This window comes from Balaenoptera borealis, assembly GCF_965194805.1.
Source record: "Balaenoptera borealis genome assembly, chromosome: 5".
In the NCBI taxonomy this organism is placed as follows: domain Eukaryota; kingdom Metazoa; phylum Chordata; class Mammalia; order Artiodactyla; family Balaenopteridae; genus Balaenoptera; species Balaenoptera borealis.
The window spans coordinates 1,501,566-1,526,766 of record NC_138862.1 but is presented as its reverse complement, the minus strand read 5'-3'; the positions used below and the strand labels follow the sequence as shown (position 1 = coordinate 1,526,766).

General features: G+C 53.1%; 1 protein-coding gene across 9 annotated transcripts in view; it reads left to right on the top strand.

Annotated features, from left to right (window-relative positions):
- The first annotated feature begins 2,927 nt into the window (after window positions 1-2,927).
- ADARB1 (adenosine deaminase RNA specific B1) overlaps window positions 2,928-25,201 on the top strand; it is a 117,029-nt gene continuing 94,755 nt past the window's right edge. For 4 of the 9 annotated variants that reach the window (XM_082393753.1, XM_082393748.1, XM_082393751.1 and 1 more), the window contains exon 1: window positions 2,928-3,134. The gene's annotated coding sequence lies outside the window, so the exon portion shown is untranslated. The remainder of the gene's footprint in view (window positions 3,135-25,201) is intronic. The other 5 variants (XR_014245131.1, XM_082393755.1, XM_082393756.1 and 2 more) reach the window with 2 other exon arrangements.

Below are 25,201 nucleotides of genomic sequence, written 5' to 3'. Positions count from 1 at the left end.
GAAATCCACACTCCGCGGGGTACCGTCATAGGCCTGAGTTAACCATGACTGTGGCCTGGGAGCAGTCTCAGCAGGACCGGCCAGGACTGTGCGTGGCCGGCAGGGGAAGGGGTGGGACCACTTGGGCCGGGTCACCCCGTGTGAGCAGAAGCGGCAGCTCGCCAGGCCTGGAACGGAGGGCCAGAGAGCCAGGCCGGGACGCCTGCCCCTGCTCAGGGCTGCATGGCTGCCACACTCCGCTGGGTTGTTGGACAAAAGAGTGGATCTACACCTGCAAGCCTTGGGCACGTCCGCCCATGTAAGGCCTTCCTGAGAGCCAGGGTGTGAACGCGCACAGAGCGGCTCCTCGGCCGTCGGGCTGGGCACCTCACCCCTCCGTCCAGCCATTCCCGAACGGCCGGAGCTACAGGCTGAAAGCAGTTCACACCCCCGCTCCTGAGTGCGCGAGGTCTTTGTCCTCAGACCATTACACGTCCTCCTGCACCATTCTGTCCCGGACGCAGTGCCTGTCGTAAGTCCTCCTTCTGCCCATGGGCTACAGCCACGTGGTCATGCCATCTGGTTCAGCTGCAGGAAAAAGGGGAGAGGTGGATCGGTGCTGTGTGGCCAGGGCTCCCAGCAGGTGAAGTTCCACACACTCATGTAGATTCTATCTCCCCATCCCTGGGGCAGAGAGGGGACCAGCTAGATCCCTACACGTGAGCTTTAGGGCATCATCTTTTCCTGGACACCGAAGCGCTATTTCATTTTCACAGTTTGCACGAGTGAGGTAAACAACAGAACGGGGTCTGGGGGGCGGGGCGGGGGCTCAGGCCTGGCTGCTGCTCCTTGCACTGAAGACCGTGTGCTCACAGCTGCCAGCACCTCTGTGGAGCCCCGGGGCCCCTTCTGGGCGTCCACGGGTCTGACACTGATGGTGAACAGGGGGAAGGATGGGCTTTCCTCAGTAGGCTGCAGGATCCCGCATCAAGGACCTTGAGCTCTCAGGTACCTCCATGACCCTCCCTGTCTGGTACATCCCACGTCTCGGCCCCGGGTGCCTGGAAATCGCTCGCGCATCAGTATGAAGAGGCACGCTCTGTGAGCCATTCCTGTGGCGCACAGAGGAGTGGTCAGGGAGAACTCCACGATAAACCTGTCCCTGGAGATGATGGCATCTGAGGAGGTGAAGTACAAGAGCCAGGGGCAATCCCAGGCTCCTGGACATCTCCAAAGCTGCCAAGAGGCCAGCCAGCCAGCCACCTGGAGCAGCGTGAAGGCCATGGTCATGGCGGCACTGCTCTCTCCACTGCTGCTGAGATTCACACAGCCCACTCCAACTGGAGGGCAGGCATGTGTTTCCCTGCAGGTCACCGGGCTGGGCCAAGGCCTCTCCACCGACTCAGGGCTGGGCCCTCTGCCTTGCTTTGGCCCACAGGACATTAGTAAACAAACACGGTTCAGAGGCTGGAAAATCCCCGTGCGCCGAGCTTTGCCTTCCCTCTTGCTGCTGACTGAGCCACGCCAGCACAAGCAGCAGCCCTGGCCACAGCCCGTGGGAGTGGCCCCTGCCAGTCCCAGCTAATATGGGCCACACCCCGTTAGCAGAGTTGAGCCGTCCCAGCTGCTGGCCTTCTGGATCATGAGCAAATAAACGATTACTTCAAGCCACTTAGTTTTGGGGTGGTTTGCTACACAGAAATAAAGTTCTCATGCACTTTTTGTTTATTAACAAAAATAGGATGAATCCCTAGAAGGCATCCCAGGAGTCTTTGATTTTTCCGTGTTGTCAACAAGCCCCCCCTTTGGACCCTGTACTGGCATTTAGCCCTCAGGGAGGGCACTGGGCTTGCCTGGTAGCTGGCAGGCCCCAAAGGCAGGTTTTTCCTTTCCATCAGATAGCAACCTGAAGCAGGTAACTGGCCGGCTGCAGCACTTTCCCCTGTGGTTTATTTATGCTCCAGGCCACTGAACTCTCAGGGATGCTCAATTCTGTCCGATGACTCTGGGAATAACAGCAGTAGCTAACAATTAAGGAGTGCTGGGCTGGGGTCTTCCCCTGTATTTGACTTCTCTTCCCCATTTTAAACTGGAGCAAACAGGCAACGGTCCAGAGAGACGGCCTCAGGCCCCACAGCTGAGAAGGGCGGCAGCCACACTTGACCTTGGAGAGCAGTCTCCGGGCACCGGCCCTGAGCAGGTGGAGCCCCCGGGCCTGCCCGTCACCCCTATCTGCGCCCTTGAGTCCCGCTGGTGGACCACCAGAGCCCCAACTGCATTCAAGAACTAGTTTTCCCTATCCAACCATTTTCTGTCCTGAGTAGAACTGCAGCCTCGAGTTGCTTTTTCTGGTCTTCGATGTTGCATTTCCACAGACGCTTATCATCCTGTGTGTAGATGTTCTCGGTGCAACCGCTGAAGAGCCAGTGAATACAGACAGAGGAGACCGCTTACTGCACAGCTGCAAGAGGCTTTGAATGCTTGCACCACCAAACCCACCGACCCGCCACCACCGTAACCGGTCATCTGGACTCGCTTCTGCTCTCACCCAGGGCGCCCCTCGGGGCCTGGGGGGCGTGACCCCACCCTCTCCTCCCAACACGCCCCGAGCTGGCCCCGCACAGGCCGGACGCACCTTCGCGTCCCGCTCCCGGCGCGCCCTCCAGCGCGGGGACTGTGCGGGCCCCACGCAGCAGGCGGCGGGCGGGGGTCTCGTGGGCGGTCCCCGCCGGGTACCCCCCCTGCCCTATCGCTCTCTGCGCCCCGACTCCCCGTCCCCACACCCCGTCCCCGTCCCTGCTCCCCGTCCCCGCTCCCCATCCCCGCTCCCCGTCCCCCGCGGGCCGTAGAAGGAGCCCGGCGCAGCGTGCGCGCGCGCGCCCGTGTTGCGTCGCGGCGTCGCTCCCCGGCGTGCGCGCGGCCGGCGGCGGGGGGTGCGGGGAGGGCGGAGCCGACACCGAGGGCGGAGGGTGGAGGCTGAGGCGGTGGCTGAGGCGGCGGCCGGTCGGGCCGCGCTCGGGGCCGCGCTCGGGGGCGCGCTCGGGGCCGCGCCAGGCCACGGCCAGCGCGCCGCAGCCCCGGGCGGCCGAGCGAAGCTCCGCAGACTCGCGGTCCGAGTCTCGGTGCGGCGCGGCGCGGAGCGGCCCGCGGCTGAGGTGAGGCGGCGCGGCGGGGGCGGCGGGGGCGGCGAGGCTCTGACACCGCGGCCCGACCACGCCGCCCAGCAGCGCGGGGCAGCGCTGCGCAGCGCCGTGGCCGCGTTTATGTAAGCGCCGCCGGGCAGGTGGTGAGGCCGCGCCGGGCGCGCGGCTCGAGCGGGACCAGTGCTGCGCGGAGCGCTGTCCGGAGGGGCTGTCCGGAGGGGCTGCGGGCCGCCTGGCGAGGGGCGGTTGCGCCCGGGACGGCCCCGCGTCTGCTCCCCGGGCGCCGCATCTGCGCGGGATGCTCTGCGCCGCGGGAGAGCGAGGCTGCGCCCCGGGATGAAGCTGCGCCCCGGGGCGCGTACGGGGAGTCCGGGGATGAAGGGGAGGCTGCGCCCCGGGAGGGGACACTGCCCCTCGGGATGAGGCTGCGCCCCCGGCAGGGGAGCCTGCGCTGGGGACAGCCCTGTCCCCTCCCCGGGAGTGCCGCTTCTGCTCCGGATGCGCTGCGCCCTAGGGAGGGAAGGCTGCGCCCCGGCACGAGGCTGCCCCCGGGACGGCCCCCCCGCCCCCGCCCCCTTCGGGAGGGCACCGTGTCCGCGCGGGGTGCCCTCCTCTGCGGAGAGTGCACCCCCGGGGGGAGGCTGCGCCCACGGTGAGGCTGCGCCAGGCACGGCCCCGCGTCCCTTCCCGAGGGCGCAGTGTCCGCGTGGGATGCTCTTCGCCGCGGGCGTCCCGGGGCGGGGAAGTTCCCGCGGGTGCCGGCCGTCTGGAGCGATCCGGAACAGTCTGGGGCGACTGGGGGCTCGAGGTGAATTCTGACGTGTTCAGATCTGCGGTAGGAAAATTACCGGGTAGTGAATGGGTCTGGAGGAAGGTGTCAGAGTGGGCTGTGGGCGCTAAAACGGGTTGGAGTCCCAGTTGACAAGCTGGGGAACCTAAAATATGTTCGAATTCCTATTTATATGTCGGAGACCCGCAGCGCCGTGTTTGGTTCGCGCTTCGTATTTTTGGCCGGCTGGTTTGGGTTGTTACTTCTGATAAGGTTACTTTCTGGTAGTGGTTAGCTTTCAGCCCTCGAAGTATAAGGAAAAGTGGCTTGGTGTCAGACTTGCTTCTCTACTCTTAGTGCCCTAATCAACTGATGATCAGTAAGTTTTGAGATTAGAAATATTTAATTAATCCTCTTTGTTCTCTCTTAAATTTGCCGTATGTTTTATTCCTCTGAAAGGTGCCATCTAGAGCTGCATTTTCCGAAAACACTGGGCTGTGGTAAGAGCAGTCCTGGGCAGTGTCTTTCGATTGCCAGCTTTTCTTTGAGGCTGAGATTCTTTTACCTTTTTGCTGCGGGTTTCCCTGAGGGGAAGGGGAGAAGGAAAATGCAGAGGTTGGCTGGTACCCTTCCTCCTGGGTGTGACAGTTAGCTGCCCTCCTTGCAGGGTCCCTCCAGGGACAGGGTCCCCTCCGCAGGGTCACCCCCAGCAGGGCTCCTAAGTATCGCTGAGACTCACTGAGCTGTCTGGCGACCCTGCCCTGCCCAGGTGAAGGCAGGGACTCACTCGGGCTCTGCAAGGAAAGCATTGTCTGTGAGCAGTGCCCCGTTTGATGTCTGAGGGTCCCTGGGACTGAATATATCCAGCTACACCTTCAACAGAATTTGAAGCTGTAGTTGGAAAAAAAAAAAAAAAAAAGGCCTTTCTGCAGGGGGCAGTGGTGAAAAGAAAATTGGTCCAGCTCTGAGAAATTGATGACACATGTATCTCGAGATGCTGCGTGCTCATGAGGTCAGTCCTGGGAGGTGAAGAGAGGATAATTAGCGAATAACAGCCTCCACAAAAAACTTCTTGGCTTGTAGGCTACTTTAGTCCTCTGTGAACTTACATGTCTTAAAAGCATTTCAACTGCTTTTAGATTGGAATAAGAAAAAATTTTTAAAATTTATATTTGTCTGGTGAATGAACAAAGCAAACTAATTCATCTGGCAAGTACTGAACCCATGTCGTGCTGTGCTGGGCCCTCCCTGTTTTTGGCTCCTGGGATACAGCGCTGAACAAATTAGGCAGAGGTCCAAAAAGTTCAAAAGCTGGCAGTTTGTTTTATTAAACACTGTTATAGCATTACATTTCAAAAATAAAATTTATACTTTCAGTTATAAAATTTAAAAATGTATACCACTGAAATTTTTATTTATAGATTTGAAAGTATAAGCGTGCACACTGTACACTCAAAAGGTACAAACACATAAGAAAACCTCGTTTCACTCCATCCCTAGCTGATCAGTTCCCTGTAACCGCTGTGACCAGTTGACTATATTGTCCCAGCAGTAGCAAAATATATACACTGTTATATATGTGTTTTAATATAGTTTTTAATATTTGCTGTAAGAAACAGTGCTGCAGTGAATATTTTTTTATACATGGGTGCAAGCAAAACCCACTAATCATTTTTTATTAATCATCAAAATTCATTAGCTGTAAGCTTTATTTAAGTGCTGGGTTTTATTCTCTTGAATGCTCTGCTGAGCTATGTAAGTACTTAGTACCAAGGAATTTATTTAAATAGGTTGGAGATAGTTAGAAAGTACATTTTGGAGATTAATAGGTGAAGTTATACATTTACCAGCTTATAAAAAACTTGTTTAAGAAAAATTGTCAGGGGTATTCCCTGGTGGTCCAGTGGTTGGGACTTGGTGCTTTCACTACCGGGGCCCTGGGTTCGATCCCTGGTTCGGGAACTAAGATCCTATAAGCTGCGTGGTGCGCCAAAAAAAAAAAAAAAAAAAAGAGTCAATCTCAGTATGAAACTGAAGAGCTTAAAGAGGTCCCGTTTTATTGGAAAACTTGATTTTTTTGTGTCAATTTTCTAAACCACAGATTTCCAAACCTACAATTTGGTGTGATAGAAATGCTGCTGTTTAAAAACAAAACAAAACAAAAAAACTTTTAGAAAGTATGTTCATAATACGTGAGGTAGGAAAGGCAAACAGTGAGACTTCCGTTTAAAAATTGTACGTTAAAGTCATTACGATGTCCTTGTTCCTCGAGTGCCTTTCTTTGGAGTTACGCTTTGTTTGGAGTGTGGACCGAGGTATTCCCCTGGCCTTGCTGCCTTGCTTGACAACAGTTGGTCCCAGGCCATTAGTACCAAATTATCACATTTTTTTCGTGGTCTCATTAGTACTGCCGGCTGCTCTCCTCCTGTATGTGTGTACAGTGTTCTAGGAGTGTGCCAAAAAACGACTTTGGTTTTCAGTTTGTCTTTGTGGTGGATTTAAAATGTGAAGACGGGGCAGAGATTGGGGGGGAAGTAGCTCGGAGGGGAAGTAGCTCGGAGGGGCCTGGTATTTTTATGGGAAGTGCAGTGACACTGCTTGCATCTAGGGCAGACTTGTTTCACTCATGTGGTCGCCCCACAGGTATTGGTATTTACCATGTGCCAGGTACTGTTCTAGGTGCTGGAGATGGGAGTGAACACAGCAAGGGTAGTTCCTACCCTCTGGGGGTTCACATTATGGGGGAGATGAGGATCATAAACCCCAGCTAAAGTCCTAAGTGCTGGCCAGAGAAAACCATAATTTGAAAAGATAGATGTACCCCAATGTCCATCGACAGATGAATGGATAAAGTAGATGTGGTACATATACACAATGGAATACTACTCAGCCATAAAAAGAATGAAATAATGCCATTTGCAGCAACATGGATGGACCTAGAGATTATCACACTAAGTGAAGTAAGTCAAAGAAAGACAAATATCATACGATATTGCTTGTATGTGGAATCCAAAAAAAAAAAAAAAAATACAAATGAGCTTATTTCCAAAACAGAAATAGACCCATAGACATAGAAAACAAACTAATGGATACTGAAGGGGAAAGGTGGTGGGGAGGGATAAATTAGGATTTGGGGATTAATGTATACACACTACTATGTATAAAATATATAACCAACAAGGACCTACTGTATAGCACAGGGAACTCTACTCAATATTCTGCAATAACCTGTATGGGAAAAGAATCTAAAAAAGAATAGATATATGTATATGTATGAATGAATCACTTTGCTGTACTCATCTATACTCCAATATAAAATAAAAATTAAAAAAAAGTCCTAAGTCCCAAGAGGGGCAAATCAATCTAGCAGGTCGGGAGGTCTGAGGGAGCTGGGCGCCACCTGACTGGGTGCTGGCACAGGGAACTCTGGAGTCACAGCCTCAGGCCCAGGGTCCAAGCTTCCTGTCCTGGGCTGATAATAGGCCGGAGCCCAGTGTGGCCTAGGGGAGGGAGGGAGGGTGGCAGGGAGTGAGCCCAGAGGCTGGAGGGCTGCAGCTTGTGGGAGCACCCTGCTGGGGTATGGAACTTAGATGGTGATCTCAGCCTTACTAGGGCTGCCTACCTGCCTGCCTGCCTTCCTGGTTGACTTTAGAGTTTTGGACAACAGAATGACATGATCTGATTCCTCTTTGAGAAGCATCACTCCAGCTGTTACGCAGCTACTGTTTATCGGGAGCTTGTGGTGTGCCAGGCCATTTAAGCGCTTCACATATATTAATTAAAATCTCATGACTGTCTATAAGGCAAGCATGACTCTTAGTCTCCTGCCTTACATGTGGGTAAAGCTAGGTGCAGAGAGGCCACAGATAAGTGGCAGAGGGAGTACTGCCCTGAGTGTCCGCGCCGCAGGGACTCTCCCCCTCCCCTGCCCTACGCAGGAGGGGAGCATCGGGGGCCCACGGTGATCCGCTGGGGCCTGGCACCAGGGCAGGGGTGGGGAGATCAAATCCGGCTTCGTTTGTAAGTTGCGGCATTATGTTAACAGGAAAATGTTGCCAGTTTGCCTGTGACACAATGCTTTCCTCTCACTTAGGTGTCATTTATTGAAAGAGCTCTTAGACTTTAAGCATAGACTTTTAAAATCATGCCAGTCTTGTGCTTTCATGAAAAAGGAAGATGTCAGTGAAATAAAGTAATTATAAAATGTCTTCCCCTTTAGAATTTGGTTCCTCCAAATCAGCCCCATGGCATGGTCCGCTGTACTGTCACCGTCTCTTGCCGAGGTGGCATTTCTCACGACTGCACCACTGCTGTCTCTGGGACGCGTCCAAGCTGCGGATATATGATCCGCGAGTTTGGATGCTTTCTTGATCCTACCGGCAGGTGTTAAGGAGAGGTTTCCGGTCCTTAAAGGATTTGTGGACTGACCTGCTGATGGGTCACATTGCCCTGTCAGTCATGCGTCCTAGAGGGACGGCTGAGTTTGAGTGATTACTCAGAGTTCCTGCCCGATTTCAGAGTCGTGAAGATGTGGGAAAACGCGGGTCTTAGAACTGAGGCACTGTGGTGTGTTTTGCAGGCGGCCCATCGGGATTGCCAGTAGTCTCTGCAAGATGGAACAGCCCAGAGCGAACCCCAGGTCGTTGGCTGAGGAGCAGGCTGGCCAGGCTGCGAGGTGGGGAGGTGGGCCCACGGGTGGGTCTCTGTCCCACGCGCACCAGGTGTGTGAGCTTGCGCGCTTTGATCCTCCTGTGCTTCAGTTTTCTCTCCCGTAAATTAGGAGGAAGAGCAGCACGTGGTCTTCTGGGGTCGGTGGGTCGATAGCTGAGCTAATGTAAAGGGCCTAAAATAGTACTTCACTAACGGTGCTTAAGAGGGCTTACTTTGGTTCAAGGAGAGGTTGGGGCCAGATATGTAAATTTGGGGGTCATCTGTGTACTGTTGATGTTTGAAACCGTAGGCCGGGCTGTGGGTGTCCACACAGAAGAGCAGGAGGGTGCAGACTGAGCCTGGGGGCTTTGGGCAAGGGGTCCACAAGAGGGGGAGGGTCCTGGATTTGATAAGAGGCGGATGGCCTTGCAGTGGGGAGGGCTGTGTGGAGGGAGGGGTGGAGAGCATCGAGTGTGGAGGATCCTCTGGAGGAGGACAGGGTAACGGGACAGAAGCCGGAGGGTTGTGGACTCAAGGGAGTTTTTATTTTTGATTTTTAAGTGAGAGTGATTGTCATGTGTTTTGGGCTGACAGGGATGATCCAGTGGAGAAGGACAGAGTTCTAGTGCGTTGGGCAGGGACAGTTGCAGGGGCACAGTCCTTGGGCCGGTGAGAGGGGGTGGCCGGAGGGAGGAGCAGGGGCAGTTCAGCCCCCGGAGCGAGGCAGGACTTCTGTGCATGAGAGCCTTGACGCACTTCGAAAATATTTCTAAGAGACATGCTGCCCCTTTGAAAGGAGGGCATAAAATAAAATATAATTTTGTGCTCAGTCCAGGAAACTTGGGAATTGTGCTGTAGGACTTAGGATCTAGTTTCTTATTAGCTTCTGGTGCTAAACACACCGTGGGGCATCCTTGCAGAAGGATGCATGTGGAAATAGCGTTTTTCTTTATTAAAAAAAACTCACTCGTCTCTAGAAGTATCATCAGCTTCACTAGAAGTTGGCACCTTTATTCACCAAATTTAGTACTACTCAGAGGACTCAGCAGACTTGGCTCCTGATTCGTGCTGCATTTGTCTTAAAGCTCTGGAGGGAAATGCCAGTTTTGCATCCAGGACGGCTGCCCCCACCTCCTGGGAGGTGGGTGGTGTTGCTTTGGGCCCCCGTAGGCTTAAGCCCCACTGGGGCAGCAGCACTGGCTTCTAGTTGCCTGGTAAAATGGTAAAACATCTTCCCTGCATGTCAGTTTGTACTGCTTGTGGTTATTTGTTTTTTTTTTTTCGGGTTTGGAGTTTCAAACCATCAACCTTCTCTGTAGTTGAATCAGCAGGATGAAACGCACAAGGCCCCAGACCCCTTGCGCTCCAGCCGCGGGGTGGCCTGGGGGGAGCTGGTTCCCACGGCTCTGCCTGATCACGTCCCCCTGCCCTGCGTGGATGTGGACAGGTTTGGCTGAGGGCCTTCCCCGGCCGGATGCGGGAGACGGGAGAGGTCTCTGCCCCTGGGAGCCAGCCTTGCCTCAGGGCGACCCGGCCAGGTGGGGCGCCCACGTACTGAGCCAACGTGGAGGCTGCTTATTGGAGTGGCCTCTGTCAGGGCATCCGTGGGGATGCCAGCTGTGCGGGCTCTCCTGAGCCCAGGAAGGGCTGGCAGCGAGGGGAAGAGGAGCCCCGGAGTGAGATGGGAGGCCCTGGCGGAGGACAGAGGCCTGGTCGGAGCTGTGCAGGGTGGCTGGGAGGAGCGAGCAGAGGTGTCGGCTGACGGGTGGGGTCCAGGGGGGGGGCCTGGAGGGTTAAGAAGGGCTCTTCGAGCTGTGGATGCTGAGACCAGAGGGATCTGAGGTGGGGATTCTTATCCCCTGGCGTGTGGTGTGCAGAGTATTTATTTTGATACATACTTATGTGTGATCTGTCAGATATATCATGTATTGTTTGTGAAACACAGGCACACGTGGGTAGGACTTCGCTTCTATCCGTCATTCCTCACAGTCCTCACAATAGACGTTTCATTGCGCCTATTTTTCAGATCAGGAACTGACGGAAGAGGTTCAGTAACTTCCTGGGAAAGTGGGATGATATTTAGCTGACATTTATTAAGCTCTTACTATGTGTCAGCCATGGTGGAATCAGTTTAATCTAGTTTACTCCTGATGATAATCTTAGGACTATCCGTCTTGTGGAACCATCCTCATCCCCTCTTACCTGGCTTACCTGAGTAGCTGCCTCACAGCCCCTCCCTGCTCCTGCCTGTTCAGATCCAAGCCTTAACTGGAGGATAGATCAGAGCCCTGTACCTGCCCTCATCTCAGAGGTGTCCTCTCCCGCTGCCCTTCTGGCCACCCCTTCCAGCCAGGCCCTTGGGGCCTTGCCTCCGGCTTTCTGGTGGGCTTCGCTCCTCCATACCCTCACCTCCTCCCCACTGAGTGCCCTGTTGTCCGTTCTGTTCATCTGCCCTCTGTACCCACCACTCCCTCCCTTTCGTCAGCCTGCCTGGCAGAGTGGAAGCCTCAGGAAGGCAGGGATCTTGTTCTGTCTTTATCCTCAGGGCCCAGAACAATGACGGGCAGATAGAAGGCACTTACCACTGTCTGTTGAATGAATGAATAACTTTTTCTTACTTTTAATGTAGGGAGTAGAATCTGAGCTGAGGCTGCTTGCCTCTGAAAATGTGTTTTTCTGCCTGACCATACTGTACCCCTCCCCCCGCTCCTATTGTACTTGGTGAATCAGTCATATATTTACGCCCCATATGTCTGTGTTATCTCCAGATTTCTGTGCTTTTCTTTGTAGAACAGAAACATTTATAAAACATTCAAAATTGTTCTAAAACTATAAAGTGCAATATAGCAAATTAATCTGTTAAAAACAGAGAGTCCTCAAGTTGAAAAAAGAAATAGCTCTTGTTCTGTTAACTGCTTTTAGGTGACATGTAATTGAAATGCATTGTCTTAAGAAATAACAGTACCTGTTGTAGAGAAGTAATATTCATAACTACATCTTGGTGAAAGTGAGAATACTTTGAATAATTCCAGAAGGTTTCAGAAAAGCAGCCAAATAAAATAAAAAATACTTAATTCACCATGGAGGCTCAGAGGATTTAAAAATTGGAAGAAATGTAGCTTCACAGCTGTTTGGTAGGGGAGCCAACAGAAGAGTTGACTGGAAATTGGGACACTGGGCCCTTCGTCCCAGCCCAGCTCTGACCTGGTGGGCTGTCCGCCGCAGGTTCCTTGAGTGTGAAGGGGGTGGTCTAGTTGGTGATGTCCAAGGTCACTCCATTTCTAGAGGATGGTTGTACGTAGGAGTCGAAAAACAACCTCTAAGTGCTTCGAGGGTCATTCAGTCGGATGTCAACAAATATTTAACCTCTGAGCAGCCCTGTGTGAAAAGCACGCAGTGCCGGTCACTGCGGCGGCTTTGGGTGCACAAGAGGCTGGCCTCGGCACAAGGTGTCCTGTCACCTCCTTCTGGACCAGCAGCTTTCCCGGAAGAGGGGAGCAAGGTGGGCCAGCAGGCGGGACCAGGGGGTAGAGTAATGGGCTCTGGCTTAGTGAGAAAACACCAGACCCCGGGGAGCCCGACTGATCCCTTTCTCTGGTTTCTCACTCTTAGGGGACGAGACTGTGTTAAATGTTGAATTAAATTGGGCGAGGATTGGTTTTTCAGGTTTGCAGGTCTCGAGCTTGTCAGAAATGAGTAAAGGTAACGCAGTAGTAGGTAATATTTCATCAGTCCTCTTGTATCCGGGAAGCATTAGAAACTGAGGTCATTAACACATGCACTGGGCAGGTTGGAGAGTACAGTTCAAAGTTGCTTTGTGTTTGCGCCTCTTCTCACGGGCCGTGCTCACAAGTCCAGTTTCTTTTCTCGTTTTGGTTGCCAACAGCCCAAGTTCCCTGCTGCTCCAAGTGTTCCCTCGCTTAGGGTGAGTGATCTCCTTGAAGAAGGAGTTTGCTCAAGGACGTAAGGCAGCTTCTCATCCACCCGCGTGAGGCCGAGAGATGGCATGGTTCGCAGTTCCCGGTGGGCCGCTGTCGCCTCCCGATGCCCAGCTCCCCTTCTCTCAGCGCCGTCCTGGCACCTGCTCAGGCTGCTTCGCTTGGGGGTGAGGTTTTGTAGGTGTCAGGTGGGCACAGCCTGCCTTGTCCGCGTGCTGTGGCAGCGCGAGGATAGGGGACTGGATTTCTGGCTTCTGCCTTAGGAAGGGGAACTCACCCAGGGAGATATGCCCAAGAAGGGGTGGGTGGCTGCTGGGCCCCCACAAATGCACCCCCTGAGTGCTACGTGAAGGAGGCTGGAAAGCTTAGTTCATGCAGACACTCACCTGGTGTAGCCTGAGCACGAACAGCTTGAAGTCCGTCTATGGAGGTGTAGTTCCAGAGGCTTAGGTGCTCGGGCCACAGTTTAAATAGCAATGGTGTGGCCTGTCATGTCTGCTCTCTTCTAGGTATGAATGAAATTAATTACATCAAATGCACATTTATTCATCTTGATCATTTTGAATTTGATTCCTTTTCAGAATAGGAATCTACCCAAAATAGTAGTCAAAAGGAATTACTGTTCTGAGTTGGTCATCTGTGTTAGGTTTTACCATATGCCTGTTATGATATAGTGTTCTTTTGGCGGGATACTTTGGAGGATTATCCTTTCTTTCTTAATATATTAAAACTTCATTTTCATTAAAAAGCTATCTAAACGTTTTAAGTTCCTCATGTAGTGATTTTTTAAATTAACGGTTCCAGGGAAGTAGCAGCACAAGCAGTAAATAGTGAAGACTCACTTGCTGCAGGTAGAAACTGGTACGGGGGTTGAGGCTGAAACCCTAATCCAGGAAGATGTGGAGTTTGTAGGAATGAATTGTAGGATGTCAGAGCTGCGAGAATTTAGGGCCACAGAGTTCAGCTTAGATTTGACCATCAGTGAAATGCTATGGAGAAAAACCTTTTCCATCAAGTGTCAGCTGGTTTTTAGAAGTGATGAGATGACCACCTCTGTGTCAGGACTGCTGGCTTGTGGTCCTTCTGAACAAGTGGTCCAGTGTCAGCCACATGCAGACCAGGCTTAAATCTACATCTTCTGACGCCTACTCTGGGGTTTTTTCTTCTTTGTATTTTTTTGGTGTCACGTAGGAGATGGTTTTCACCCACGTGCACATGAATGAGAGACGTATTTGATCATTGCACAGTGACGCTTTCTATTCTTTAATTTTATCCTCTAATGAAACCGAGGGTATTGATGATATTTCCAAAGGAAGAGCAGGAATTGTGTAAACCAGCCCAGCGCCCCTTACATTCCCCCTGAGCGATCTGCCCTGGGCGTGCGCGGCACAGGTAGGAAGGAGCCGAACTTGATGAATGTCAGCGTTTCTCACCGGAAGCCTTGCTGTAGGAACCGGAGGCCTTTCCCTTTAGTTAGCCAAGCCTTTGAGCCACGCCGTGGCCCGGGAGAGGTGTGCTGGATTTGGATTCGTGGGGCAGAGCTCTGCTGTGAGGGAGCTGTGCTACGTGCCTGCGGCCCTGTCCACGGCAGGCGTGTGCTTTTCACAGGGAGGCCCCCCCGCCCAGGTGCCTGCCCAGCCTCACTGGTGGTGGAGAGAGACTATACAGATGGTGCGGACGGTCAGCCTGCGGTCCGAGTGTCCATCGTTGAGTGATCGGGAAGATGTGGGTAGGAAGTACAGCTGGGGCAGGCACTGGGGGAAGCTTTGTTTTCTCTTGCTTGAGAAGCTACCATGAGATTCACCCTCAGTAAGTAGAGAAGTCAGCGATTTTCATGAATTTCTAAGCTGTGCAACTGTTACCACAGTCCAGGTTTAAATGTTTCCATCACCCCAAAATGCTCCTTGTGTGTGTTTGTGGTAAATTCCCATTCCCACCTCCAGCCACTGGCAACCACCGATCTGCTTTTTGTTTCTCTGAAGTTGCCTTTTCTAGGCATTTCATGTAAATGGAATCATGCAATATGCAGTCTTGGGCTTCCCTGGTGGCGCAGTGGTTGAGAATCTGCCTGCCAATGCAGGGGACACGGGTTCGAGCCCCGGTCTGGGAAGATCCCACAGGCCGCGGAGCGGCTGGGCACGTGAGCCATAATTACTGAGCCTGCACGTCTGGAGCCCGTGCTCCGCAACAAGAGAGGCTGCGATAGTGAGAGGCCTGCGCACCGCGATGAAGAGTGGCCCCCGCTTGCCACAACTAGAGAAAGCCCTCGCACAGAAACGAAGACCCAACACAGCCATAAATAAATAAATAAAAATTAAAAAAATAAAAAAGATATCTTATTAAAAAAAATATGCAGGCTTTTGAGTCAGGCTTCTTTCACCTCACATAATGTTTTTGGGGTTCGCCCATGCTGTACAATGGATCAGTAGTTATGGAACCGCTAGGTGGTGTTTTGGGGGAGGCTCCGAGGAGCTTCAGTTCTTCACGTTTCAGCGCAGAAAGAATTCAGCGAGAGGCAAAGTGATAGATAAGAAGTGCTTTATTAGAAAAGGACACTTGTGAGTCTTACAGGTGGGTGGGCGAGAGGGTGCCATGACCCGAGAACTTAGTGGGCTACAGTTTTATAATCAAAGGAGAAGTGGGAGGGGGAAGAGACCACCATCTTCCTCATTCTTGAGTAGATGTCGTGCTTCCATCATCAGCTCCTCCTCCAGGTTGCACTGGGGAGTTTTCTTGTCTCTACATGGTCAAGCCAGGACTGTCACGGTGCAATGGAAAAATTATTTCAGGTCTCAGTACAGTGAGGGTCTGAGATGTCACCTTTCCATAAATTACTGTTTTTTACATGTGCAGAGAGCATGTCTTAGGGGTCATTAACTTACTGAGCTCATTGGGCAGCATGTGGGTCTCATGCCAACATTGTTTTATTGTTTTGAGGCACAGCTCATGCTTCTGTTACATGGTTTTGTGGTTAAGCAAACCTGCTTTCTTGAGTGATCATTAACTTACTGTTGTCTCCCAAAGCCCCCTAAAGTTCCCTGTCTGTCTACAATCCCCTAATGGCATTTCTGAGCGATTTGATTATCCTCTTCTATCCCTGTCAGTTTGTTCCTTTCAGCGGCTGACTAGGACTCTGTTGTGTGGGGGTCACACACCTTTTTTAGCTCTTCACCAGGGATGGGCGTTTGGATCGTTTCTGCCTCTGGGCATAGTGCTGCTCTGCGCGTGAGCGAGCACATCTCTGTGTGCACAGGAGCTTGGAGTGGGGCTTAGAATGACGGCGCGTGTGACGCTGACAGCACAGCTGCCCGTGGGACCCCTGGGCGCGCTCTCAGGTCTGTCTCCGCGACGTGCCCTGCATGTCTTGAATAGTGTGGACCTGTTACTTCCGGGATGAAATACCGTGGACCTGAGGTCCAGCACAGGCGACCAGGGTTTCTTGTGGTGACGCCCTCTGTGCTCAGTGTGGGACAGAGGAACTCTTCCCCAGTATTTGGTGTTTCCTTTCACTCATCAGAGGAAGTCAACGAAGAACTATTAGGCGTGTTAAAAACCACACTCAGCCTGCAAACTCCATGTGCTCAATGCTTTGCCCCTGCAGTCCCCTTCTAGGGATTCAGCCCGAGGACACGCCTCCAACAAGATGAAAACACAGATGGAAGTGACCTAAATGTCCAGTCAGGGGCGGGTGGATCGACTCTGGGTGACCACGTCACAACGAGCCGTGTGGAGGGGTGGGTCTCTGGCGATTTCCAGAACATGCAGGAAGGGAGCAGGGCTGAGTGCCAGAGGGTATCGAGTGAGCTCCCTTCTCATGAGAAAACATGCGTATCTGCGCCTCCGCGCAAAAGGAAAACAGGAAGGAAAATCAAGGACGAAAGGGATTGGGCCCTGCAGGGGCCAGGGGCGGGCTGGAAAGGAGGGGGGGCACAGGTGGCTGGAGGGGTGGGCGTGGGGCTTCTCTGAGTGGACGTCTCAGTACAGCCCGACTCTGGGAACCGTGGACCCCAGAACAAAATACATGAACCTCAACCAGGACTGGGGGGACCCAGAATGGGATACAGACAGAACCAAAGCTCAGTGTAGGACAAAACAATAACAGAGCTACAGCAGGGGTGGGGTGGGGAAGAAAAGATTCAGCTGGATTTTGGAAAACAGTACTTTTCTAGATTCTGTAAAGCCACAGACAGAAAGGGCTGCACACAGTAACTGCCCAGACACTGTCTGTTTCTCTGGGGGGTAAGGTTGCGGTGCGGACGTGTTCATAAGGATGGAAGAGTGAGTGTGTGGTGGGAAGAAGTTGCGGACGAGGGGAGGGGACAGAGGACAGAGGACAGAGGGCACTGGGCTGGAGCCAGGTGTCAGTGTGCACCGCAGTTTTGAGTGTTTGTCCATGTGCCAGACGGTGCAGAGACACAGATGTTGGTGCTCAGTCGCACAGCTCCTTATCCAGTCCCCCGAGGACACCCAGGTGCTTTCTCCGAGCAAAGAAGAAGGGATCCTCCAAGAAGATGCGACTGGACCCCCTCGTGGTACAGGGAAGAGCTCAGAAAGGACGGGGCCATGTGGGCGGGGAGAGGGTCAGAGCTGGTGGCTCTGAGCAAGGGCATGGGTGACGATGGTGTTGGCTTATAACCCGTAGAATAAAGTAAGCGTCCATCACTCTGCTGATACACATGAATAACAATCAGTAAGCAGGGAGAAGGGGAGCCGAAGAATTCCAGTTAATCAGCGGGGAAGGAAGGAGGAAATGGACGATCACCCTGAGGCGGACCCCAGGGCAATAGTTACTTTAGACGGGACCCAGGACTGGCGCTAAATTAGTGAATGAAAGTTTGAGGAGAAACAGGATATTTTTCTAGTCTCAAAGTTATCTCTTCCCCACGTTACTTATTTATTGAAAAGGGAAAAGTAGTAACTTTAGAGTGGAGAAAGCCAGCAGACACCACCTCACCCAGGAGATCGATGTGATAAGACAGGTCGCAGTCATAGCCTCTCCCCCACATGGGCATGGGCACAGCCTAGGCACGAGGAAGCGGCAGGCAGACCCCGGGAGAGGGTGTCCCGAAAACACCTGGCCAGGGCTCTTCACCGTCCACGTCCTGAGAGACGGGCTTGGAGGGGCCTAAGGAGACACGCCAGCGAAATGCAGTATGGGCTTTCGAGGGGGTCCTGGGGCAGAGAGGATGTTAGTGGGAAAACTGGTGAGACTGCGGTAGTGGAGCTCACGGTACTGTCCTGACTTTGATCATTGTTCAGTGATGCCATAGGATGTGACCCTTAGGAGAAGCTGGGTGGGGGCGACGTGGGAACTCTGCGCCGCTGTCCACTGTCCCCACCCCCGCCGCCGCCGTCTGAGCTCTCGACTCTGCCTCGGGAGGGAGGGTTCAGCGCCGTCCCAGGGAGAAACACTCTCTTGCCTTCTTACTGGGAATTCTGGCCACCTCGAGCCCTGATGCGGAGCATTCTGGAGACATGCGTCCCGTACCCGTGGTGCAGAGGGGCACGCTTCTTCCAAAGGGGGCACCGGAATCTCCTGGACCCGGTGGGAAGAGGTGCTGTGACCAGAGGCGCAGGTTGGGGACCTCGCACATGGCTACAGGGGCTTTCCTTGGTGTCCTTGGTCTTTTGATGTTATTATTTTTTTCCAAAGAGAAATTTAAAATTTTTATATATTCAGATTTATCAGTCTTTTCCTTTACAACTTGGGTTTTGAGTCCTAAGAACACTTTCCTATGTCGGGAGTCATTCCTCCTTAATTTCTTTCAGCAGTTTTATATTCTGTTTTCCACATTTAGCCTATTAATCTGTGTGAAGTCTGTTTCTATTCAGTTTGAGGCCAGGATCTAATATTTTTTCCTGTTGGCTAGACAGTTGCCTCGGTCATTGCATGGTCTGCCCTTTGCTCAGCGACCAGAAATGCCACTTGTATCCTAGCCTAAATTCCTGCTTCAGAAGGTGTCGTTTCCTCTTGCTTGTCATTGTCGGGTACCAGCTGTGGAGTTTTGCATGTGGATTGTGTCCCCAACTCATCCTGGGGAGAGGATCACGTTGTGCAAGCAATGCCTCTTCCTTTCTAATTTTTGCACCTTCCCCTTATTCACTGGCTGGAACTCGTGGTGCCAGGCCGAGTGGGCTATTGGGACAGTGGTGGCGACCAGCAGTCGCTTCTCTGGTTCCAGCTTCACTGTGGGCGCCTCCCATGCTTCCTCACTGAGGGTGACGTTTACTGTAGTCGTTTTGTACATGCCCTTCACGTAGTTAAGCAAGTCGCCGTCCCACTTTGCTGAGAGTTTTATTAAAAATAAACTTTATCATTTACAGCAATAGAATTTTATTGGTTGCTTTTTCTGCATCTGTTGAGATGGTTGTATGGTTTCCCCTCCTATCTGTTAATATAGTAAATTTCATTCATAGATTTCCTGATGTTAAATATTCTTTCATTTGCAGGAAAAACCTTACTTTACTCTTAACACTGACAATTAAATTTGCTATTTATTTTAATGTTTTTTCTTTTTTAGAATGAGTCCCTCCTCTCCCCCTCATTCCACGTGCTTTTTTTGAGACATAGTTTATGTACTATAAGTTACTGCAGTGGTGTGCTGATAAATGCTTAACAAATGGCTTTTTTGTGGGGGGGGGACTGTAAAAAGCCCTGATTTGTAGCATTTGCCAGTTTCCGTGGCATAAGTGTTCTCACCATTACCTGTGTCAAGCTGCTGATGAGCTAGCTGTTGGCTGGTGGCCCACAGAATCCCTGAGATGGAACCGTCCTCTCTTGGGTGCTAGGAGCTGGCCCAGCTGCTGAGAGCCCGGTGGGCAGCCTGGGGATGGCCGTGCCTGTGTGGCTCACGTGACCATCCCGGATGTCCTCCGTGGCCCCCCCTGCCCACCCGCATCAACACCGCACCTCCCTGGGGTCTGCCCTTGGTCAGCCTGGGTCCTCACCTCGGTCACGCTGCGCCCTCGCCCTGTCTTTAGACCTAGAGTTCTGTTCTGTGCGTTCCTAGCACCTCATCCCCCCCGAGAACCGCCTCCGCCACCTTGTTTAAAGATAGTAACGTATCGAGCTCACAGTGAGTTTTATTGGAAAACAGAGCATCTTACTCGTGATTACTATTGTGGCGCTAACTTTATTAGAAAACAGTGTGGGTTCTGTGATAGTAACTTTCCTTAAATCTGAGGGGCTGCTAGCATCATTATAATCATGTAACTTTTCATCTTCCTTAGTATAAATTAAGGCTTTTTTCATTCATTTATTTGTGCAGTCAGTCAGCAGGCATTTTTTGAGCGTCTACTATGTGTCAGGCATTTGGATTCCAAAGGTGTAGCAGTGGGTAAAGAACCCAGTCTCCTTCCTCATGGAGCACAGGTTCTGATACACCTTTAAGTTGTACATCTTTCTAATCTTACCATCCTTGCCCGTTTTCTCCTTGCTCAGACATCTACTTGTCTTTGCCCCTGGTGTTACCTTAAATCAACCCTGAATTCATCTGATTTCTTCCACTGCTTCAGTTTTGAAACTCCCTGCTTCGATGCTAGTTGACGTTTAGCTTAACTACTTATATAATTATTTCTGCTTTTACCAAATTTTCACAATGAAAAGGCAAAGGTGATTTTGACATTAGGAGAGGTCAGTGTTTTAAAAGGGTTGCGACAGTAGACTAACTGGAGAAGTTTAGTGAAGTGACACGCTTTATGGTGTGTGGCCTGTCGTCCGAGGAGGAGCCAGGGACGAGCTGACATCTTCCGCTGCAGTTCTGGGGGGTCCGAGGGCTGCTCCCCACCAGCATGGTCTCTTCTAGCTCCCGATGGCGTTAGGGTGTGTGGGGCTGTGCTTCTGGCAGCTGGGCGCTCCGAGGGGTGGGAGCCTGGTCACCGAGTGCTCTTCCGTGTTTGCCGCATGCCTTGGAACCATGTGGGGTGGAGGCGGGGGGGACCCTGTGCCCCTGTGGGCTGCAGTCCAGGGAGAGTGGCAGGCTTCCCTGGGGAGGAAGAGCTTGAGGGCCTTGACCCGGGGTAACTGGCGTGGAGGGCAGGCTGGGGAATTGGGATGCAGGCCAGTGGGCCTGAGAAGTTCACCTGCCCGTAGTTCTGCCAAACTGATTGGGAGTTCTGCCTTTTTAATCCTTTGCAAAATTAGTTTGTTTTTAATTTAAAAGTCAGTATTTTATTTTGATAAGAAAAAATAGTCTAGTTTATTTATTCAAGCAACTTCGAACACCTCAGAGATCAACTTCCCTCCTTCCTCTGGAGAGGCTGAGGAGCAGTCGAGCGCGTGAAAGCGCAGCACGGGTGGCTGTTGCGCCTGGCCCTCGCGCAGCCACCTGCGGAGAAGAACCTTCCGAGGAAGGACGGGTCACTGCGCTGCTGGGGCCGCTGGTGCAGAAGGCGTGGCCCGGCCCTCGGTCGAGATCCAAAGCCAGCACCCGTTCTCGTTCCTGGCCCCTTCCCGCTTGACACCTTCACCCTCTGGGGTCTCCGTTGAGGATGGACAGAAACTCTGGGGTGACTTGTGACCTCTCGGGGATGCTGACCGGGCTGGCCCTCCTTTCTCTTTTGACCGCTTTGCAACTGGCTTATGAGGGGGATTTAAAAATGGATGTCAAAGAAAACATTTTTCATGGGAATAAATACCTATTTGGGGGGGTATAGTTATACCTTAGAATTTAGTCTTTGAAAATAACAATTATGGGGATCAAGTCTTAATGTGAAGGTTGAATCCTCATAGGTTACCTTTAAATCTTAGAATCAGAATTCAGGAACCCTCGTCAAAAGTAATTTTCCATCCTTGTGCTCCTACTGGATTTTTAAAAATGGATACATCTTATTTATTTGTACTTAAATGTATGTCAGACTGATACTAATCGTATCACAGAATAGGAAAAACAAAACATCTTTCTATAAATATTAAAGTAATGAGCAAATTAGGGATTGTACAAGAACACAGTAGATGATGTGGAGGAAATCAGTGAGGCTCTTAATGGCTTAAATCTAACTCTTGAGTAATTATTTAAAAACTTTTAGTAAGTAAAGTCTCTCAATCCTATAAAATAGGAGTAATTCATCATCACACATTTGTATTTTTAGTTCTTTGTCTTGAAGATAGATCCTGGGTCCTAAAGATACCAAAACTAGTATCACATCTGGTTTTCTAAAGCCAAGGAAATCTTTAACCTGTTTTCTGGAGCCAGCAAGGTAATCTGTTACTAGGCCATTGAACCCCTTTTGGGGAGTCTCAGGTCATCCCCTCCCCCCCACATTTACTCAGTCAGCACAGTGAAAACCAGGAAACCCAGGCTCTGAGATAAGCAGAGTCTTGGGAGGACGGAAGCAGCTTGGCTACTGACACACTGTGGGGTCACACCCGCCTGCACGTGACTCCGGCCAGGAGGGGCCTGGCGGGACCCCGGCTAGCAGGCACTGGGCCCCGAGGTGCAGAGTAGCTGCTGGATGCTGGCTTCCTTCGCACTTCCCGGCCGGCTCCGGAACTGGATCCAGGCCGCGGGGTCCCTCTCATGCCCTGGGCACCGCTGTCCCAGCTCAGCTTACACTCCCGTTGGCCGCTTTCCAGAAGCGCCCGCCGGCATCCGTGGCGATCATCGATGATCATCCGAAGAGAGAAGCGGGGATTCTGTGGGCGCCGCCCTCGGAGCCTCCCTGCCGCTGTCCTCTGACTCCGCGGCCCTGGAACCACCTCGTCCTCCTCCGTGAGGCTGTGGTGTGCACGACTGAGGCTGCGGTCTGTCACTGGGTGCACGGCTGTGTCTGAGAGGAGCCTCTCCTGGGAGGAGGCCTGGGGGCACAGGGCCTGGGGAGGCACAGGCCGCGCTGGGGGGCTGGAGGGCTGGGGGTGCGGGCGCTGCCGGCGGGCCTCCTGGATTTCTCAGAGTCCAGAACCCCCTTCCTCCGCGTCCCCCTCCCGTCCCCCCCGCCCCCCGCTAAGCACCTTAGGGCTGGGCTTCGTGTCCCCGCAAATGGGAAGCTCAGAAGAGGTTCAGTAAAATCTAATCGAATAACTTGCTTCAGGCGTTTCATATTCAGGGTGATTTGTTTAGTTGCCTTCTCAACTTGTGAGTCATCTGATTATTTGTATGGCCCTAGGTGATTGTAACTTTTTTATTCAAAGCGTTTTAAGAGGTGGTTTCTTGTTTTTCATGTTATGTATAATGTCCTCTTTGATAAGATGGGTTTCTAGTGATTTTGTGTATGAAAAGTGAGGCTCTTTTCAGATATAGAATAAATCAAATTATTTGTTCAGAAAGGTCCAGAAGTAGATTTCACAGCTCTCTGAACAGCTGGGTTTAAAGCAGTCTTTAATGTGTATTTCGAGTCTCATTAAAGACCCAGAAGATCAGCTAACGTCAGGCTGCTTGCCTGTCTTTTTATTGAGGGCAGGGCTTCCCAAGTGCTGTGAGCCCACTTTGGACCTAATGCTATTGATAGTTTGTTGTCCGAAATTACCTTTGCATTGGGAAATCTTTAAGTAAAATCTGCAAAGTTTTGGATTCATTCCCTAGGGTGCTTTTTTTAAAAGCTATATATATATAAATTTATTTATTTATTTATTTATTTTTGGCTGTGTTGGGTCTTTGTTTCTGTGCGAGGGCTTTCTCTAGTTGTGGCAAGCGGGGGCCACTCTTCATCACAGTGCACGGGCCTCTCACTGTCGCGGCCTCTCTTGTTGCGGAGCACAAGCTCCAGATGCGCAGGCTCAGTAGTTGTGGCTCACGGGCCTTGTTGCTCCGTGGCATGTGGGATCTTCCCAGACCAGGGCTCGAACCCATGTCCCCTGCATTGGCAGGCGGATTCTCAACCACTGTGCCACCAGGGAAGCCCCCCTAGGGTGCTTTTGAGGTGGATCTGGTGGAAGATGTCCTTTGGATGTGTTGGCACCACCACCACCAGGTTCCCTCACTGCTGTCTAGGCTGGTGTGGTCGCCAGTCGGGACACCCCCTCTGCCCGGAGAAGCAGCCCCCAGGCACCCATGTCTGCCTCGGTGGGCCCTGTTCCCGCCTGGGGTACAGGCGAGCTCACGGTCCTCGGGCGCCAGCCTGGCGGGTTCTCTGTGCGCTCGGCGCCTCCCGCCTCCTGGCCCCACTGTCACCATCTCCTCGTCTGTTGTGGTCATGTGGGCTCGCCATCCCTCCACGTGGCTCTTCCAGCCCCCAGTGACCTGTCTTTGTCAAGGGCAGCGGCCAGTATCCTGTTCCTGTCTTGCTCAGGCCGTGCCAGCCTGGCTTCCCTCCTGCCCCTCCCGCCCTCAGCCTGAGGGTACACTCCCTCCTGCTCTGGGTGCCGGTGCCTCCCCCGCCCCACCCCTGCTGCCCGCAGGCCTGCTGCCCTCAGCCAGGCCTGCCAGCCTCTCCTCCCAACGCTGTTTCCGTCTTCCTGCTAGAGCCCTGCTTGGAGCCACGGGTGCTCCTCCTCGACTTCGGCGGGTCAGGGTTTGCTCTCACGCAGCCCACCCTTCATCTGGTCCCTGTAGGCATCTTTCTGGGGGCACATCCCGTCAGGAACCCCCGCTGGGCCCCTTCCTGTGACTTCCCATCACACCGGGGGAAGGGCGCTCCCTTAGGAAGGAGTTCACAGTCTGCTCCCCGGCCTGTTCCCCTCCATTTTCCCTGTTCGCTGCTCCGGGCGAACCCAGCCCCACCCCAGGGCCCGGGTGTCTGCTGTTCCTCCCGCGGGCGACAGTTCCTCCCCAGGTGCTCCCCGTTCAGCCGTCCCCTAGTCGCTCCCTGGCCTCCCCCTGTGCCGTTCTTGTCTGTGCCCCGTGGGTGAGCACTCGACAGGCCCTGTTTGTTTGTTTGCACGTGTGCTGTCTGTCTCCTGCCCTGGAATGTGAGCTTCTGGAAGCCAGAGGCGGTCCTGGCCACTGGTGTAGCAGGCCACTGGTCCCGGGCCCGGGTTTGGCTCATGGTTGGTTTGGCTGCAGGTAGCAGACCACCTGGCTGCTGTGGCTTCCGACGTCTGGGCCTCCCGTCAGGGCTGGGCCCCTCCGGCTCGCCACTCTGCTGTTCCATCGTCACGTGTGGCTCCTTGGCCTTGAGGCGGCTGTTCTGATGGGAAGCAGGGGGACGGGGTCTCTTTCAGAGGAGCATTTCAGGAGCCCTGCCGCCACCTCGCCGGCAGGGAGGGTATCACGCGGGGCACAGACCGTACTCCCCAGAATCAGGCTCTGCGAGGAGGGGTGAGATGGTGCGGGGGAGGCCAGGGCCTGCCTGGCAGGGGCTTTAGAGTGTGAGCTCCTGTCGTCCGCACCCATCACTTCCCGGCGCAGGTTCCGGCCAGGAGAGAGCCCCACACCCCATAGATGGGCTGACCTTATGGGAAATAGAGGATGGGGCACTCATCTTTCATCTCAGATTAGACAGACAGACCCACCTGGTGGCGAGCATGGTGGGGGCAAGTGCAGGTGCCCTCGGCAGGGGCGAGCCCCTTCTGCGCAGTGACCCGAGGACACAGTCCCTGGGGTGGGCCGCCCTCCCTCCAGACCCTTGTTGCCCACGCCTCCCTCCTCGGGGACGAGCTGGCGTCTCCCCACAGGGTGACGGGAGCAGGAATGCGGCCCCCTTGTCCCCCGTGGGCTTTGCCGTCTCCCGTGGGGGAAGCCTGGATGTGGGGCGACCTTGGGGACGGTGGCCCCGGCCCTGTCCTCGCGCAGCCCCCGAGGCAGCCCCCCTTGTACCTCTGCGAGCCCCCCCGGGGGACCTGCTGA